The sequence below is a fragment of the Rutidosis leptorrhynchoides genome, chromosome 2, assembly GCF_046630445.1.
Source record: "Rutidosis leptorrhynchoides isolate AG116_Rl617_1_P2 chromosome 2, CSIRO_AGI_Rlap_v1, whole genome shotgun sequence".
NCBI classification, from domain to species: Eukaryota; Viridiplantae; Streptophyta; class Magnoliopsida; order Asterales; family Asteraceae; genus Rutidosis; species Rutidosis leptorrhynchoides.
In genome coordinates, this window is record NC_092334.1 from 237,921,888 (window position 1) to 237,928,051 (window position 6,164).

A 6,164-nucleotide genomic window follows, 5' to 3' on the forward strand; every position below is an offset into this window, starting at 1 on the left:
TTCAAAAGTGTAAGAATATATATCAAAACACAACATGTATATACATTCTAATGGAGTCGTTAAGTCTTCGTTAGTCGTTACATGTAAGTGTTGTTTTGAAACCTTTAAGTTAACGATCTCAATTAATGTTGTTAACCCAATGTTTATTATATCAAATGAGATGTTAAATTATTATGTTATCATGATATTATGATGTATGAATATCTCTTAATATGATATATACATTAAAATATCGTTATAACGATAATCGTTACATATAAGTCTCGTTTCATAATTCTTGAGTTAGTAGTCTTGTTTTTACATATGTAATTCATTGTTAACACACTTAATGATATATTTAAATATTATTTTATCATGTTAAATATAGTGTATCAATATCTTAATATGATACATATGTATTTAGTAGACGTTATCATAACGATAATCGTTATATATATCATTTCGAGTTTCTTAACTTAGTAATCTCATTTTTATGTATATCACACATTGTTAATATACTTAGTGAGATACTTACTCATCATAATATCATGTCAACCATATATATATCTATATATACCACAACATGTAGTTTTTATAAATTTGTAACGTTCGTGAATCGCCGGTCAAATTGGGTGATCAATTGTCTATATGAAACTTATTTCATTTAATCAAGTCTTAACAAGTTGATTGCTTAACAAGTTGGAAACATTTAGTCATGTAAATAGCAATCTCAATTAATATATATAAACATGAAAAAGTTCGGGTCACTACAGTACCTACCCGTTAAATAAATTTCGTCCCGAAATTTTAAGCCGTTGAAGGTGTTGAAGAATCTTCCGGAAATAGATGCGGGTATTTGTTCTTCATCTGATCTTCACACTCCCAGGTGAACTCGGGTCCTCTACAAGCATTCCATCGAACCTTAACAATCGGTATATTGTTTTGCTTAAGTCTCTTAACCTCACGATCCATTATTTCGACGGGTTCTTCAATGAATTGAAGTTTTTCATTGATTTGGATTTCGTCCAACAGAATAGTGAGATCTTCTTTAGCAAAACATTTCTTCAAATTCGAGACGTGGAAAGTGTTATGTACAGCCGCGAGTTGTTGAGGTAGTTCTAGTTGGTAAGCTACTGGTCTGACACGATCTATAATCTTGAATGGTCCAATGTACCTTGGATTTAGTTTCTCCCATTTACCAAATCGAACAACGCCTTTCCAAGGTGAAACCTTAAGCATGACCATTTTTCCAATTTCAAACTCTATATATTTTCTTTTACTGTCCGCGTAGTTCTTTTTTCGACTCTGGGTGGTTTTCAATCGTTGTTGAATTTGGATGATTTTCTCGGTAGTTTCTTGTATTATCTCCGAATCCGTAATCTGTCTATCCCCCACTTCATTCCAACAAATTGGAGACCTGCACTTTCTACCATAAAGTGCCTCAAATGGCGCCATCTCAATACTAGAATGATAACTGTTGTTGTAGGAAAATTCTGCTAACGGTAGGTGTCGATCCCAACTGTTTCCGAAATCAATAACACATGCTCGTAGCATGTCTTCAAGCGTTTGTATCGTCCTTTCGCTCTGCCCATCAGTTTGTGGATGATAGGCAGTACTCATGTCTAGACGAGTCCCCAATGATTGTTGCAACGTCTGCCAGAACCTTGAAACAAATCTACCGTCCCTATCAGAGATAATAGAGACGGGTATTCCATGTCTGGAGACAACCTCCTTCAAATACAATCGCGCCAACTTCTCCATTTTGTCATCTTCTCTCATTGGCAGGAAGTGTGCTGACTTGGTGAGACGATCAACTATTACCCAAATAGTATCATAACCACTTGCAGTCCTTGGCAATTTAGTAATGAAATCCATGGTAATGTTTTCCCATTTCCATTCTGGGATTTCAGGTTGTTGTAGTAGACCTGATGGTTTCTGATGTTCAGCTTTGACCTTAGAACACGTCAAACATTCTCCTACATATTTAGCAATATCGGCTTTCATACCCGGCCACCAAAAGTGTTTCTTGAGATCTTTATGCATCCTCCCCGCTCCGGGATGTATTGAATATCTGGTTTTATGTGCTTCCTTAAGTACCATTTCTCTCACATCTCCAAACCTTAGTACTCAAATTCTATCAGCCTTATATCGGGTTCCATCTTCCCGAATATTAAGATGTTTCTCTGATCCTTTGGGTATCTCGTTCTTCAATTTTCCTTCTTTTACAACCCCCTGTTGCGCCTCCTTTATTTGAGTAGTAAGGTTAGTACGAATAATTATATTCATAGCTTTTACCCGTATAGGTTCTCTGTCCTTTCTACTCAAAGTGTCAGCTACCACATTCGCCTTCCCCGGGTGGTATCGAATCTCAAAATCATAATCATTCAACAGTTCAATCCACCTGCGTTGTCTCATATACAGTTGCTTCTGATTAAATATATGTTGGAGACTTTTGTGGTCGGTATATATAATACTTCTGACCCCATATAAATAATGCCTCCAAGTCTTTAATGCAAAAACAACAGCACCCAATTCCAAATCGTGAGTCGTATAATTTTGCTCGTGAATCTTCAATTGTCTAGACGCATAAGCAATCACCTTCGTTCGTTGCATTAATACACAACCGAGACCTTGCTTTGATGCATCACAATAAATCACAAAATCATCATTCCCTTCAGGCAATGACAATATAGGTTCCGTAGTTAGCTTTTTCTTCAATAACTGAAACGCCTTCTCTTGTTCATCCTTCCATTCAAATTTCTTCCCTTTATGCGTTAATGCAGTCAAGGGTTTTGCTATTTTGGAGAAATCTTGGATGAATCTTCTGTAGTAACCAGCCAATCTTAAAAATTGAAGTATATGCTTCGGAGTTTTTGGGGTTTTCCACTTTTCAACGGTTTTGATCTTTGCCGGGTCTACCTAGATACCTTCTTTGTTCACTATGTGACAGAGGAATTGAACTTCTTCCAACCAAAATGCATACTTTGAAAACTTAGCGTACAGTTTTCTTTCCTCAATACTTCTAGCACTTTTCTCAAATGTTCTTCGTGCTCTTGATCATTCTTTGAGTAAATAAGTATGTCATCAATGAAAACAATGACAAACTTGTCAAGATATGGCCCACACTCGGTTCATAAGGTCCATGAACACAGCTGGTGCATTAGTCAATCCAAACGGCATAACCATAAACTCGTAATGACCATAACGCGTCCTAAAAGCAGTTTTTGGAATATCATCCTCCTTTACTCGCATTTGATGATATCCAGAACGTAAATCGATTTTCGAATAAACCGACGAGCCTTGTAGTTGATCAAATAAGTCATCAATTCTCGGCAGTGGATAACGGTTTTTGATGGTAAGTTTATTCAACTCTCTGTAGTCAATACACAACTTAAATGTACCATCCTTCTTCTTGAAAAACAAAACAGGAGCTCCCCATGGTGATGTGCTTGGTCGAATGAAACCACGTTCTAATAGTTCTTGCAGTTGGCTTTGCAGTTCTTTCATCTCACTGGGTGCGAGTCTGTAAGGAGTACGAGCTATTGGTGCAGCTCCTGGTACAAGATCTATTTGAAATTCAACAGATCGATGTAGAGGTAGTCCCGGTAATTCTTTCGGAAATACATCGGGAAATTCTTTTGCGACGGGAACATCATTGATGCTCTTTTCTTCAGTTTGTACTTTCTCGACGTGTGCTAGAATAGCATAGCAACCTTTTTTTATTAGTTTTTGTGCCTTCAAATTACTAATAAGATGTAGCTTCGTGTTGCCCTTTTCTCCGTACACCATTAAGGGTTCTCCTTCTTCTCGTACAATGCGAATTGCATTTTTGTAACATACGATCTCTGCTTTTATCTCCTTCAGCCAGTCCATGCCAACTATTACATCAAAACTCCCTAACTCTACTGGTATCTAATCAATCTTAAATATTTCGCTACCCAGTTTAATTTCTCGATTCCGACATATATAATCTGCTGAAATTAATTTATCGTTTGCTAATTCGAGTAAAAATTTACTATCCAACGGCGTCAATGGATAACTTAATTTAGCACAAAAATCTCTACGCATATAGCTTCTATCTGCACCCGAATCAAATAAAACGTAAGCAGATTTATTGTCAATAAGAAACGTACCCGTAACAAGTTCTGGGTCTTCCTGTACCTCTGACGCATTAATATTGAAAACTCTTTCGCGGCCTTGTCCATTCTTGTTCTCCTGGTTCAGGAAATTTCTAATAATGTGACCCGGTTTTCCACATTTATAACAAACTACATTGGCATAACTTGCTCCGACACTTCTTGCTCCGCCATTACTCGTTCCGACACCATTTGTTCCTTTCGTTCTATTAACCCCTGGTCCGTAGACCTCACACTTCACCGCGCTATGACCATTTCTTTTACACTTGTTACAAAATTTGGTGCAGAACCCCGAGTGATACTTTTCACACCTTTGGCATAGCTGCTTCTGATTGTTGTTGTTGTGGTTGTTATTGTTGTTGGGATGATTGTTGTAGTTGTTGTTGTTGTTGTTGAGCCGTTTGTTGTAGTTGCGATTGATGTTGCAATTGTTGGGATAGTTGTTGTTGTATTGGTGACTCTTATCACCGTTTTCCTCCCACTTTCTTTTGACTAGCTTCACGTTGGCCTCTTCGGCCACCTGTTCTTTAATTCTTCCCTCAATCTGGTTCACTAGTTTGTGAGCCATTCTACATGCCTTTTGTATGGAGGCAGGCTCGTGTGAACTTATATCTTCTTGGATTCTCTCCGGTAACCCTTTCACAAACGCGTCGATCTTCTCTTCCTCATCTTCGAACGCTCTCAGACACAATAGGCACAATTCGGTGAATCGTCTTTCGTATGAAGTAATATCGAATCCCTGTGTTCGTAACCCTCTAAGTTCTGACTTGAGCTTATTGACCTCGGTCCGGGGACGGTACTTTTCATTCATCAAGTGCTTGAATGCTGAACACAGTAGCGCGTAAGCAGCATCTTGTCTCACTTGCTCTAGATAGGTATTTCACCATGTTAACGCAATACCTGTGAAGGTATGCGTAGCGTACTTCACTTTGTCTCCTTCAGCACACTTACTTATGGCAAACACCGATTCAACTTTCTCGGTCCACCGTTTCAATCCGATTGGTCCTTCGGTCCCATCAAATTCTGAAGGTTTGCAGGCAGTGAATTCCTTGTAGGAGCATCCTACACAATTTCTTGTGCCGTTAGCTGTATTGCCAGATTCAGAGTTATTGTTGGTATGTAGCGCGGCCTGTACTGCGGCTATGTTTGTAGCAAGAAAGGTACGAAATTCCTCTTCGCTCATATTCATGGTGTGTCGAGTAGTCGGTGCCATTTCCTTCAAAATAGTCAAATGAAACAAGTTAATCATACAAAATATTAAGAGTAGTCAATAGTATCTCGTAGCATAATATGAACTCATTTATAAAAGCTTTTTCTTCATATTAGCGTTTTATAAGTTTAAATTCGGGTACTACCTACCCGTTAAGTTCATACTTAGTAGCTAATATACAATTCAACTACTACAATTCCATATGAAAAACTGATTATAGTAATATATCACATACAAATATTCTTCAAACTTACAACTTCGCTATATTACATATAACATGAAATATAGTACACTATGATACAGGATAGTTTTGAAGATAAATCTAGTTAATACGCAAGTTTTTCAGCAAAGGAAATAAATACACGTAATTCATAAGTCCAGAAACAAGTCATGCATTCTAGTTTTACTAAGACGACTTCCTATCCTTGGTCTTGTGGAAAATAACCGTTATGACCATTGGCTAGGCAGCATGTTGTAATGTCGTCAAAAGGACGAGGGTTTCGTAATGTCCAACAGCCCCGTAATAATCTAAAAGCCTTGTTTCTCACCCCAACTACTGAATCCGTCACTTGTGGGAAAGTTTTATTTAAAAGCTGCAATCTGATGTTCTTTTTCTCACTTTGGTAAGAAGCGAACATCACTAACCCGTAAGCATAACATGCTTCTTTATGTTGCATGTTAGAAGCTCTTTCTAATTCACGAAATCCTATGTTGGGATATGTTGAGTCAAAATAGGTTCTTAAGCCGTAGCGTAAAATTGCATTTGGGTTCCCCGCATTTAACGCTTTAAAGAAAACACGGCGTAACTTAAAGTCTCTCCAATGTGATATACCCCACCT